This window comes from Cynocephalus volans, chromosome 2 (assembly GCF_027409185.1).
Source record: "Cynocephalus volans isolate mCynVol1 chromosome 2, mCynVol1.pri, whole genome shotgun sequence".
Lineage (NCBI taxonomy): Eukaryota > Metazoa > Chordata > Mammalia > Dermoptera > Cynocephalidae > Cynocephalus > Cynocephalus volans.
Window position 1 is genome coordinate 182353654 of NC_084461.1, and position 14626 is coordinate 182368279.

The 14626-nt window shown below is 41.3% G+C and overlaps 1 pseudogene; it reads left to right on the forward strand.

Annotated features, from left to right (window-relative positions):
* LOC134370716 (transmembrane protein 132B-like) overlaps positions 1 to 14626 on the forward strand; it is a 144642-nt pseudogene that overhangs the window by 76277 nt on the left and 53739 nt on the right.

Here is a 14626-nt window from a genome sequence, read left to right on the forward strand (position 1 = left end):
AGAAACGAACAGACACAAAAGACATTTAGGAGCAACAGCAACAGAACTTGAGTGTTTGATGTGGGGGTAAAGGATGTAGGAGGGATCAGGGACAAAATCCTGTGTTTTATTTGTGCTGCTGGATAGAAGGCATTACCAGTTATTGAGGTGGAAGAGAGAGCTATAGAAGGGATAGGGTATTGTGAATTTGACTTTGGACATTTGGCATCTGAGAAATCGTTGAGCCTTTCATCTGATGATGTCAAGGACACAACTGGATGTGTGCATCTGGAGCTCAGAAGGGAAGCCTGAGCAGCAAATAGACATTTGGATGAGGAACAGAAGCATCCAGAATAGTTTTAGTCTATGTCTTGCAAGAGAGGCTGCATGGTGGCCTCACTTACTGAGGTGGAGAGCCCTGCCAGCAGCCCAAGTCTGAGGCTATACCTAAAAGTAATGTGTGACCTTGAGCCAGTTGTCACCTCTCTGGCCTCAGTTTGATCATGTGTAAAATGAGATCATGAGTCTTTTGTAGTTTTGTGATTCTCTGGTGAATTGATGGTTTCTTTTGTGTCTTCCTGTCAATCGATCCTTGGTCCTTCCTTCCCCTTCCTACCTAGACACATAAATAAATTTTCCTGATGGTCCAGGGGAGAAAGTCAGCAACATTTTATTTGCTTAACCAGATGATGTGAAGTGAAATGTGGGCTTAAATTGTCCAATACTTAACCTGCTAACTTAGCACATTAGAGAGGGTATTCAGCCCAAGTGCTGAATAGAGAGACCATAATGCAATGCCACATGTTCACTTCTTTTCTGCAACATTAAAGCTTAATGGAGCAAAACATTCATGTATCTAGTGCATTCCATAAATTTTGCCTAACAGGATTTTAACCTAGTGAAAAGCTCTCTTGATTTAAAATAATAAAGAAATAAAAATTAAAAGGATCCTTTTTATGGGTTGAATAAAGAGATTTTTTGGTAACACATGGCCACCATTTATGTATCTTCAAATATGGTAGAAGAATTCAATATGATGCATACGGAGTTTGATTAGTAGTGGATTATGTACATCTGCTAAAGAGCACACACTCACACACCCCTACATACACACACAAGGCAACAGAGGTTGTATAACTCAGGTATGTGCACTGTGGACTGTTTAGTGAGTTGGAAAAAGCTTGTGCTGTGTTTGATTCATTATACATCAGGAGTTTATTTGCTTCAGCATTTTTGCATAATTTAAGTAAGACAATAATAGTTTCTAAAAAAATTCAATTATTTTTAAATGCTTAAATTATGTTTATGGTTTTACTTGTCAGTATTTTTTAATACAAAGTGTTTATCCCAGAGTCTGTTTATCAGCATTGGTCACGAATTAGTGCCACCCAAAATACCTTTTGCACAAGTCATGTTCTTCTGGTTGTCTTCATGTCTAATAAATCAGAGCTGTTGAAGTTCATGAGTTTTCGTTGTTTGTACCTGTATTTTTTTTTTTTCCTTCTGATGCATCTCAGTCTTCTAATGCCTCCCCAAAGGTTTCTGACAACTGTGATTCCATTTTTGTGACTGGGAAAGAAATGAGGAGCAAAGTGGACATGATTGTGAACTTCACACACCAGCACTTCACCTCCCAGTTCAAGGTCACCATCTGTGTGCCCTGATTCCCCAGGCAGGTTGAGATCTTGGATACAGAGCTGAGCCAGGTCAAAGGCTGGAGGATCCCAGTGGCTTTCAACACAAGTTGAAGGACCAGAGAGAGGACTATGGACCTGATGCTCCTGGGCCACATTCAGAAATATGGTAAACCTGACCCTCAGGGGCCCAGACTGCAGAGAACTAACACACCTAAGTGGGTAACAATGGGCTGGGCTTAGGAATCAGATGGATTTGACTCAGCTACTTACTAGCACTTTGACATGAAGAAACTATAAGGGGTATAAAATAATATGGACCCTGATCTACTTCATGGAGTAGGTGCTAGGATTAAGTAAACAGCGCAATACATGGAAGCACCTAGTACAAGCCCTGAGCTTTAGGAGGTGCTTAGTGGTTACTTTCATTCCACTTTGCCAATTCTTTTCTATGTTAATTATTCTCAGTTGCTTGCAAATGCCAACCAAAGTTCATAGAGTTTGTATAGTGGTTAAGAATGTGGGCTGAGGAGTTAGAATGCCTGGTGTTAATCCCAGCCCTGATCTTTCTACCTGAGACTTTGGACAAGTTATTTAACCTCTCTTTCCCTCAGTTTCCTCAACTACAAATTGAGGATGACAATTATGCTTCATAGGTGTCCTGAGAATTCAATGAAATGTTACCTACAATACATGTAAAACAATACCTGGCAGAAAGTAAACATTTAAAAATAATTGAAAATTTTTAGAAACTATTATTGTCTTACTTAAAGTATGCCAAAATGCTGAAGCAAACAGACTCCTGATGTACAATGAATTAAACAGAGCACATGTTTCTTCCAACTCACATAACAGTCCACAGTGGGCTGCTTAAGATCTTTGGCCCAGAAATGGCATAAATTACATCTATTTCTCTCTCATTCTGTTGGCTAAATTGTCTCACATGACCACATCTAGAGGCAAGGGTTACTGGGAAATGTAGCCCTGCTTATGCCATGAAGGAGGAGGAAAGATTTTGGTGGAGAGTTAATTGTGCTGCCTGCCACAGGCACTGTTATCTAATTTATGTTTTTTGTTTTTTTTTAAAGGGCCCCATTTGCCAAATGTAGCCCCTTGCTTTGGGCAAGAATAAGAACAAGAAGAAAAAGAATAATGAGATAATGATGGAGGAGGAGGGGGCAGATGGGGAGAGTGAGGCACAGCAGAGAAGGAAAAGGAATTGACGTCACTGCTGTTCCTGGAGGCCTTTTGAGATTTCATCAGCTACTGGGAAGAAGGTGGCAATCGGGGTTTGTGAACTCTAATCAGCCTCAAGTGGGTTAATTATAATTATATTACCCTTTGTCTTCTGTCTAGATCATTTGTGTGTATTTTAGTGATTTTTTTTTTCTCCTGCAGAAGACAGAAATCAAGAGCTAACCTATACAGTCAAAAGAAAGTTTGTTTCTTGTAGCACAGTATGTCAGCAAATGTCACTGGAGGACAATTTCAAGGGCTGGTGAAAAAAGATAAAGTACTGATTATGGGCTGATAGGTTTTCTCTGCTTGGCAATCTTTGAATTATTCAGTAAACTTTGCCTTTAGGGTGATTTATTAATAACACACCTAAGGGAATATTTCTGCTGATTAAACTGAGAGGCATTTTCCTCTTGAAGAGAAAACTTTTGAAGATGGCAGTAGATTAACACAGCCCAAATATATTGATATCCTCAATAAAAAGGAAGTAATCTTAACTTTCACTGATCTAAACAGTCCAGGAAATTAAATAATCTCTGTGTTCTGGTTGCTGAAGTACTGAAGATAGTGCTCTGGAGTAAAGAAGATCACAGAAGAAAAATAGTGCTCAATTTTTAAACATTATTTTATTTTTTAAAAAATAAGTACCCCACCTCATGTACCTCCATCTATTTCCTTCCAATTCTATTTTTATTAAGTTCTTGTTTCTCTTCCTCTGCTTTTTATGAAAATATAATCAAATAGTTATGCATATTATATATTTTTTTTTCTTTAAATGTAATATCCTGTATATGTTGTTCAGTACCTGTATTTATCATTCAGTAATATATCCTGGAGTCTTTCCATGTATATGAGCAACTCAGGATAAAGAGGAGGAAACAGAGTCCTTTGGGCCTCTAAGAAGAATGTCTGCTGGATCCAGGTGACAGCTACAGAGGGAGGGAGTCCTCTGATCATTCATGGGGCTCTGAGGACAGGACACATCTCCAACCCCCTCTCTTGGCCCACCTCTCCCCAGTACTCCCATTACCTGTAAGCTGTGGTCAGAGCCCTGGAAGCTGAGCTTTTCTCCTGGGCTAAACCATTGCAGGTAGACAAAGGGTTATATGAGCGTTTTTGCTCTATGACTTTCATCTCTCTCTGTCATCATATATACATGATACTTGAAAAAGGAGGAGTCTTTCCTGGGTTAGAGGACATATTCATAAATAATGGCTGGTTCTTGAGTAAGAAGGCTTTGACCGAGCCCATTAATGAAACAGAGAGGGAAGCCAAGTTCGCATGGAGCCTTTGCACCCAAAGGTAAAGGAGCAGCTGAAAGATGAGGGTTTGGAGGAAGATGCAAATGCACTTTGGTATTTCCTATCCAGAATGAATCTTGCTCTGCAAAAACACCAACAGCAAGGCAAGATAGTTAAATAGCTAGTTACACATATTTCAAGCATATTTATGCTTAATGCTGTAGGTCTGGTGATACAAAAGTGAACAAAAGAGGCATGGAGTTCCCAGTCATCTACAAAGTCAAGGTACAAAATGGACACACAATATTGAATATTATGGTGTCATATTTCCTAAAACAACAGAACACCCCCCTCCCCCAACACACACTTATGCAGCATCTCTAGAACTTCATTTATCTACATACCACTGTCTAGGTATTGCCTTTGTCAAATGCCACCTATAATTAATATTGTTCTTTTTAAACTTTTATTCTTTTAAGATTTAATTTAATTTTAATTTTTTATTGACTCATAATTGATTATACATATTTTGGGGGTTCAATGTTGATGTATGTTGCTCAAATCAATATTATTAGCATATATATAATTACAAATTGTACTTATTCTTTATGCCTCTTATCCAATCTCTCCCTATCCCCTTCTCCCTCCCCCTCCCACCTCTGATAACCCTAGATTTTTTTCTCTCCTTCTGAAAGATTTACTCTGTTGAATTGTTGCCTAGATGACCTGTCCAGCCCTGAGAGAGGTGTATTCAGGTCACCCCTTATTATTGTAGAGCAGATGCTTCTTCTATCACTCTGGAATGGGCTTTGTGGAAAGAGGCATCCTCTTCTTTTCTTTAGTCTCTGCTGGTGACTCCCCTTGTGTCAATGCACTCAAGTGGCTGACAAGCCATCTGCCCAGTGGTTGTGGCGTCTAGCCACTTTTGTGGCGGCCATGGCTATTGTGGTGGCTGTGGTGGTCCACTGACATGGAAGTGGTGTTTTTGGTATGCTCCTTGCCTGTTTGCAGGAGGAGGGGTCAGTCCCTGGCTCCATACCTCAGGACCCTGGATGGGCCCCATAGCAGTGGTGGCATGCTTGGATGTGGGAGGAGGGGTATGTTCTAAGATGTTGTTGCGGAACAGTTGGGGGAGGGGGTAAGGGGAAGAGGGAAGTTGATAGGGTGGGAGATGGAGGAAGGAGGGGGTGTGGTTGAGGTCTATGCAACCCCCTCATTCTTGCAGGGGAGACCAGGGATGTCCATTTGTGGCTTGGTCATTTCTGGGATGAATGCAGATGTCAGGGGTGTGTGGCTGAAGCCCTCGGCCCCCACCCCTCTGGCTTGGGAGACCAGGTGGCTTCTAGTGGTGGTTTGGTGGTCATCACTGAGCTGGTTGTGGGTGTTTGGGGTGTGTGGCTGAGGCTTTCAGCCACCCACTATCCTGGTTCGGAGCCTGGGGCACTTCTTGCAGCTGCTCGGTGGTTGTCACTGAGCTGGTAGCAGGTGTTGGGGGCATAGGTGAGGCCCCTGGCCTTCCCCCTCCCTGGCTTGGGGGCCCAGGGGGCTTCTAGTCCTTCTAGGTTTTGTAGGTGTCCTTTGGTAAAGTGAGACCTTTACTAGTTAATATAAAACTTTGTCTCTGATCTGTGGGTATTTTTTTTTTCTTTCAGTTCTGTGTTGAATTATTTACTATTTCCACTACTTAAACTCTGCACTGGAACTAATTTGTTGTCCTTTGCTTCCTAGTAAAATGGGGGAACTTCCTGTGGGGGCCTGCACTTGAGTCCTATGATTGAGCTAAATTGCTGCTTTGCTGCCAATTCTCTGGGGAAGGCTTTTTGTGCAACTCAGGTTATAATGGTTGACTTTTTATGTACTTCTGGGTCTCGTGAGATCTGGTACATCTGGGTTGTGTAGAAACTATGGTCTGGGCCTGAGGCTTTACAGTGAACTTCACCCCTGAAATATAGTTCTGACCAGTCTACAAAGAGTGGGTCTGTGCTGATTAGAGGGCAGATCAGCTGTCATTGCTGTGTTGTAATGTTCCAGGGTGGCCTGTCTCCCTCACTGCCTGCACTCCAAACACTTCCCATGAGATGGGCCACGCTCCAGTCCCTTGTGATGACTCACCAGCCTCTGACTGGCTCCTTTTTTCAGTTGTTGTGGCTCCTTGCGACTATGTGGGTCCATGGGAATCCTGCTAATGATCTTGCTAGCCTGAGGGCCACCAAGGCCCTCTTCTCCCCTGCCGCCTCCAAGCAATTTCATAGGAAGGGCACAGTGGTGGCTTTTACCAGCTCTTGCTCCATGTGTTCACCAGCTCCAGTCTGAAAGCAGCTGAGATTCAAAATAGTAGGAGCAGTCCTTTCTTTCTCTCATCGTGGCTTCTCCTGCCTTCATGCACTCTGTAGGTCTCTCTTCCTCTTCCCCTGAGCTCTAGCAGCCCCAGCTTGGTGGTCTGCCTTTTAAGAGTTGTAAATTGATTGATTTGGGGGAGAGAGTGTCACTGGGGATTGTCTATTCCACCATCTTGACCAGAAGCCTCCTTTTTAAAGTTTAACACTTATCTAAAGGAAGCTACATGTCATTGGCACATAAGAACACGTAGTACCATTTTCCATAAAAATGTCACCTAAAGATACATTTGGAGAAAACAAACCAATGTTGTTAAAGAAAATTCTGAATAGATACTGTTGTTTGCCTGACTATGAGTTTGTCTTTACTAACTAATGAAAAATATGAGTACTTTGGAAAGTTTGTGGAAAAATCCAATTAGAAGATAATATGCATCTTTCCATGAATTTTCTGAAGTACCCTCATAGCAAGTATCCGAAAACTGTTAAAGACATTCCGGCATCAGAGACATTTTCTGTGATATTTTTAGAAGGACTAAAATAACATGGGGTAACTTTTCACTGTTTTTAGATACTATGCCCCTTTGTCACCTAAAATCCTCTCATCTGAAATCATGTCTCTTACCAGCAAGAATATTCACCCCTCCTGTTGGTAAACTCGATTTGCTATGCTACTGTGCTGTTGAAAATTTTCCCTGTAACTTTGCAAATTATTCGCAGACCTACAGAGAGGGAGACTGGCATACTGTAAAGAAAGCGGGTTTAAGAAGACAAGTGGAGATGGGTCCAACTCTGCTAATTAGCAGTGGTTTGGGCCACATATTAACCACTCCAGACTTGGTTACTTCATGCAAAAATAGGAAACTGTTTCGCAGCTATTCAGCAGATGCATAGAGTTAGCTATAAAAAAGGAGATGACACACACCGAGGGGCAGCCAACCTGGGCTTGGACCCGCCTCTGCAGATGACCAGTGGTGTGGCCTTGGCTGCGTAGACTCTCCTCTCTGTGCCTTGGCTTCCTCATCGGTAAGATTAGGGAGATAATTCAGCATCACTCTTTAGGGTTCTGTGGATACTAAATGAATTACATATGTGTAGCTGGCATATGCTACATGGCCTAGTAATGTCAGCTGCCATTGCTACATAGAGCATGTGGAACAGAGCACATGATAGGTCTAACTGCATACACACAAGTTACTTCTCCTTTCTCCCCTGACTCAAATCCCTGTCCAGAGACAGTCACAGACTAGTCATCAGCCACCAAACAAAGTATTCTCATAAAGGGACACAGGACAGGTTCTTCTTGAGGGGAAAGTTCTGGAATTACAGAGCCAGGGAGGCTTTTTCAGGGTCAGCTGTGACAGGTGGGGGTCAGAGGAGAGCATGTTCCAGGATGACAGAAAGGGCCAGAGCCCTAAGGAAGGAAGAAAGAGGCCGGGACGGGACTGGAAAGACGCATTTCAAATATGTTAGCAGTAATGCAAGCAGCTGTGCTCATACAGGAACAATTTTAGATTGGGGCGGGGTGGTGGTGGGAGAGGTGTACTGTGGCAACCTTCAGAGCCATTACTCAGAGGAAACTGCTTCTGTAGAGATGGAAAGAGCCTCAGCAAAAAGGAGGCTGGGTGTTTGAACTGCCCCAAGCCAATGGTTCGTGATTAGTCTTTGCAGTTCCTGAAGGACCATTCCTAAAGTGTCTCCGCACCTTGACCTACTCGATCCTCACGCACAGCTGTGAGGAAGGAAAGGCAGCCTCTCTTATTTTCATTTCCAGGGTGAGCATCTCACTTTCCCTCCACAGACATGAAGTTCTGCTTCATTCCCACATGGGGGATAGTTTTAAAATGATAAGTTTTCAGAACACAGAGGACAGAGATGCCACCTCTGCCTGTCCTGGGCCTGAGTCTCCTGCAGCCTTGGGCCGAGTGGAGGCAGGAGCTTCACTTGCTGTCCATGTTCCACGTGTGAAGCAGCCCGTGCAGCACACAGCGATCGCCAGAAAGTGCTTATTGAGTGAATGAGCAGATGCATGAGCACATCTGGCAGGAGGAAGAGCGTTTCATTTCATCCTGCACAGTCACACGGAATCTGACAAACAAGGGCAAATAAAACTTCTTAACAATGAGGGTGTTTACTCTGATTTGGTTTGTTTGTGCTCCAGGCCTACCCGGGAGAGTGACAATGAGGAAGTCGAGGAGAAGAAGGGACGAGGGTGCTCCCTGCAGTACCAGCACGCCGCGGTGCGCGTCCTCACCCAGTTTGTAGCCGAGTCGCCTGCTGCAGGTCAAATGACCTACATGCTGGGCCCCAACTGGCAGTTTGACATCACCGACCTCGTGACAGAGTTCATGTAGGTGGAGGAGCCGAAAATCGCTCAGTTACAGGATGGCAGGACCCTTGCTGGTCAGGAGCTGGGAATCACCACAGTGCAGGTAGAGGCTGTCCACTCCTAGCCCCTTCCCCTAACACCAGCCTGCATCCATGAGTGTCCGGGTAGATGCTGTGGTGCAGGGTGTGTGTGTGTGTGTGTGTGTGTGTGTGTGTGTGTGTGTGTGTGTGTGTGTGTGTGTGTGTGTGTGTGTGTGTGTGTGTGTGTGTGTGTGTGTGTGTGTGTGTGTGTGTGTGTGTGTGCGCGCGCGCGCACATGCATGCATTGAGTCTGTGTGTGTAGGTAAGAGGATCATGAGAAGCAATAGAGTATTCATCAATTTTAATAACCTAAACTCAGATAAATTTTTGTACTATAGAGAAAGTTCAAAAAAATATTTAAGAAGTAAAAGCTAAATAAAACACATGGTCCGATCTTTTTTTTTTTTTTTTTTTTTTTTACCTCAGTATGATACTCTCCAACTGCATATCACTAATGGAAGGCAGAAGAAGCTGTGAAGGTTTATTTGTCTCTGACCTTAAAATTTAACCCTTTAGTTGTATTGAGCACTTCTAAAAAAATCATAGTTTCATGCTTGTAGTTTATTATAGTGCTAGTTCATCTACTTTCTAGCAAATTTTGAGATAATTATGCAGCAATGGTGAAAATATTTTCTTTATGCAGATTTAAAAGGGCCATACTCACAGTCAACTGAATCATATTTTAGGTGTTTTCAATATGAATTTTTGACAAAGCTGGATTAAACATTGTAGGAGTGCTGGTCAAAACTCATTTCATCCTCATGGTCTTTCAGTCTCTGGCTTTAATAGTTACACTTTTTCTCCTGCACAGATCACTCAGCAATTGAGGGAGGGACAGGAACAGAATGCTACGCTTGAGATAAGGGGAGTGATACTGACAACCGCAAAGATAAGAGCCAGGAGGCTGTGGAGCACCTGGGAATCTTGCACTTCTCTCTTTGGCATAGCTCCACTTTTGTCTCTAAGTTCCTTTTAAGATTTAACTCCTCCCCTGCAGGGTGTGGAGAAAGCAGCTGTGCAGCACTGGGATGGATGGGGACTCTGCTGATCCCTGTAACCACTCATAATAGTAATAATAATAATAACAATAACAACAATAATAAACTCTTTGTAAACCATATGGAGTTGCCTGCTCCATTCTTTGGCTCAGGATACCTTTCAGTTTGGTGTGCATTCTATTGTTAGCTCATGCTTGAACAAACATGTTATATTCTTTATTGGTTTTCTCTTTCAGTGTAACAAATTACCACCAATTTAGCAGCTTAGAAAACACCCATTTGTTAGCTCATATTTCTATAGGTCAGGAATCCAGGTGGGCTTGGTGGGATTCTATGCTCAGGGTACCACAAAGCAGGAATCAAGGTATGGGCTGGGCTGTACTTTTATCTGGGAATTTGGAGAAAGAATTGGCTTCCAAGATCATACAGGTTTCTGGAAGAACTTAGTTATCCCTGTTTATAGGACTGGGGTCTCTGTTTCCTTGCTGACTGCCAGGCTGGGGTCACTCTCTGCTCTGGGAGGCCACCTGACTCCCTTCTCACGTGGTCACTTCATTTTCAGTAATGGCTGGATCAAGTGTTTGTCACACTTTGAATCTCTCTGACTTGTTCTGCCATCAGCTGGGAAAAGGCTCTGCTTTATAAGGATTCATATGAGTATATAGGATCTGTGACCAAAACAGGAAAGAGGAATTTGAGTTAGGAGAATGTAAGACCTTGTGCTTAGACCCAAGTAACCAGCATTATCTATAGCTCACAGATGTGCAGGCCTAAGCTCGTTTTTCAGAATGGACAGACCCAGGGAATAGCGTACTCCAAAAAACAACAATGAAACTCCTGACCACAGGTGAGTTTCTGGACCCAAATGCAAACCAGGCTTCAAGAACTGACTACTGAACCATATTCCATAGTCATCCAATTCAAACTGAACAAGTGTGTATCCTTCGTTTGTATTAGAGGACCTAAATGAGGACCTTGGTGGGGAGTTGGCCTGAAACTTAGTCTTATAGGATACTTCTTTTCCTTTGTTCAGGGAGACACTGCTTTGGGAATCATCTCCAGTGTACTACGTTACTTATTACAAGTAATAAACCGTCCTATCCAGACTTCTGGTCTCAGTTGCATTCATTGCTGACTGAGAGTTGAACCCCTGGAGTCTGGTAACAGACCCATCTAGTTAATTCAGGGTGATAGTCCTGTTTTAAGTCCAGCTGTGCCATATAACAAAACCATGAGGTGATCTATCATCATATTCACAGGTGTGGGATTCTGAAAATTCTGCCTACCACATATTCCTTTCCAGATCTTAGTCACTCTTGCTTGCAAATTAAATGATTAATTAGGAGGAGTGGTTTCTTGAGACATTAAGATTCTCTTTCCTACTTTGTTACACTGGTTATCCAAGGATGATAAAGCAGCCTGCATAATGACTATTGTTATCCCATAAAACCCTCTAACTGCACATCAAAGGAATATGAGCAGGAGAAGATGCTGTGGACCTTTCACTAAAGAGTTTTACCACAATTCTGCCATGTTTGAAATGTAGGTATTAGTTTTGGGGGAAATGCTACATTTTGAGTGATCAGTATCAAGATTTGCTACTTTTAGCTATTGTCTCTTAGTTAAAACAAGCTCTTGTCAGGAGATAACACTATTATCATCATATGAACCAAAAGAAAGAAAATAGACCAAGGTGATCTTAACTCCTTCAATTAGCAAGAGTAATTGAACAGTACCAGAACACTTATTTACAGAGTTTCCATAAGTGCATTCATTTATCAGAGAGCTAGGAGAACACTTTGGTGGAAATATCAATTAAAGAGTTTCGGTAATGGGCTACAATAATCAACCACATTGCATATTGACAAAATAAAATAAAATTTAAAAAAAAATTAAAAAGAGTTTAAATAGTTATGTAAAGTAGAGACATGAGCTTTCTGGATTACCTTGAAGGTCCTCTCACCTCTCTCTGACCCCATCCTGACTGAGAAGAGAGTGATCGTCATGGATGACCAAGTCACCGTCGCAGAGCTGGACGTGCAGCTTGTGACTGGCTTATCTCTTTCCCTGCAGCCAAACAGAGCAGACAATATGGCCATTGTCTCAACAGCAGCTGCCCAGGATGTTCTTCAAGCCCCACAACAAGTAAGATTCCCAGAAGCCTATGTCCCTGGTCAGTTGAGACAACTTATTTCTTACACTTTTCACATCCTGCAGATCAGTAGAGCACTCATAGCTGGGCCTGGTGATTGTTGAAGCTCCTTCTGCTTCTTATCCGGGCTATTCTGTCTCTGGGAAAATGACTTAGAGGCTTGGATTCTTTTTTCCTTCTGCTTGCTTTTACACACTGACCACATGTTCAAATGCCATTTGATTTCCAAAGGGTTTATCTGTGGTGGACAGAGATGTTGCTAGAGCATGACCAGATGATTATGCAGTTTTACTTTTACCAAAGCAGGTGGTTTTTCATACTTGAAAATTTCATTTCAGCTGCTTGAACAAGCATGGCTAACAGGCACCAAATTGCTACTGTTTAGTGCAATTATTATTAACTTTAAAACTCTCCTCTATCTTTAAACTTCTATAAATCATGTACAAAGATTCCAGGGGCACTGTGCCTTTCTAATAAGCCAACCTCATAATGCATCTTTTACAAAGTACTCCCAGCCAGCGCCTTCGCCTGTCGTGCTTCATCAGCACTGGCTTCCTAATAAGGAAGGTTCTAAGTGGTATTATCTTGAGCAGTCGCCTGATTAGTTGCACCTGAAATTGATTCAGATAGATTGCCTGATCTTTCAAAATGATTTTTGAAAGGTCAAAGTCAAATTTGGTTGTATGGCATGCAATAAATTAATAAACATTTTAATGTATATTATTTGTTTCTGGCACCAGTGGGGCTACAGCACATTCTTGATGCCCGTTCAAGGCATGCCAAGAAATGTTTAAGATTATAAAACATTATAAAACATAGAAGTTTATTTTTCTCAGTATGTGTATTTAGAGAATATTTTATAATAAATAATTTTTATTTTGTAAATTTGAAGAAACTCAATTATAACATTATGCTTTAGTTTCATTTTCCTTAGGAAACAGTAGTTGGTTGTTGAATTTTGTTTAATGATGGTTCGGTAACACCTTCAGATCTTTTTGATCCCAAGGACTTTTTGGTTACTGTTTCATCATTAGATGAAAGGATGATATCTGTCCAGCAAAACCTTCAGTACAAATGACCGGTTGTGGTTGCAGAGGGAGAAGGGCAAGGGCCCTTGATTGAGTTAGAAATGAGGAATATTAAACAATATCAGAAGACCAAGAGAAGTATTCTTGTGATGGGTAAAGAAAATCTCAATGCAAAATTTAAATTAAATGTTGATGATATTGGCAGTGGGTTTGTCATATATGGCTTTAATTATGTTGAGATACTTTCCCTCTATACCTAACTTATAGAGGGTCTTTGTCATGAATGAGTGCTGAACTTTATCAAATGCTTTTTCAGCATCTATAGAGATGATCATATGGTCCTTGTGTTTGAGTTTATTAATATGGTGTATCACATTTATTGATTTGCGTATGTTGAACCAACCTTGCATCCCTGGGATGAATCCCACTTGATCGTGATGAATAATTTTTCGTATGTGTTGCTGTATTCTGTTTGCTAGTATTTTAGTGAGGATTTTTGCATCTATATTCATCAAGGATATCGGCCTGTAGTTTTCTTTTTTGGTTATATCTTTACCTGGTTTTGGTATCAGGATGATGTTTGCTTCATAGAATGAGTTTGGGAGATTTGCGTCCGTTTCAATCTTTTGGAATAGTTTGTAAAGAATCGGTGTCAATTCCTCTTTGAATGTTTGGTAAAATTCTGCTGTGAATCCATCTGGTCCTGGGCTTTTCTTTGTTGGGAGCCTTCTGATAACAGCTTCAATCTCCTTTATTGTTATTGGTCTGTTCAGATTTTCTACGTCTTCACGGTTCAGTTTTGGGAGCTTGTGTGTGTCCAGAAATTTATCCATTTCCTCCAGATTTTCAAATTTGTTGGCGTACAGTTGTTTATAGTAGTCTCGAATGATTCCTTGTATTTCAGATGAATCAGTTGTAATATCGCCTTTTTCATTTCTAATTTTTGTTATTTGAGTCTTCTCTCTTCTTTTTTTTGTTAGCCATGCTAATGGTTTGTCAATTTTATTTATCTTTTCAAAAAACCAACTTTTTGATTCGTTGATCTTTTGAATTGTTTTTTGGTTTTCAATTTCATTCAGTTCTGCTCTGATCTTAATGATTTCTTTCCGTCTGCTAACTTTAGGATTGGATTGTTCTTGTTTTTCTAGTTCTTTAAGGTGAAGTGTTAGGTTGTTCACTTGCCATCTTTCCATTCTTCTGAAGTGAGCATTTAATGCAATAAATTTTCCCCTCAATACTACTTTTGCAGTATCCCACAGGTTTTGGTATGATGTATCATTGTTTTCATTAGTTTCAATGAAAGCTTTTCCTTTAAGAACAGGCACTAGACAAGGATGCCCACTCTCACCACTCCTATTCAACATAGTGTTGGAAGTACTAGCCAGAGCAATCAGAGAAGAGAAGGAAATAAAGGGCATCCAGATTGGAAAAGATGAAGTCAAACTGTCCTTGTTTGCAGATGACATGATCCTATATATCGAACAGCCTAAAACCTCTACAAAAAAACTGTTGGAATTGATAAATGAGTTCAGCACAGTAGCAGGATACAAAATCAACACACAAAAATCAGTAGCATTTATTTTCTCCAATAGTGAACATGCAGAAGGAGAAAT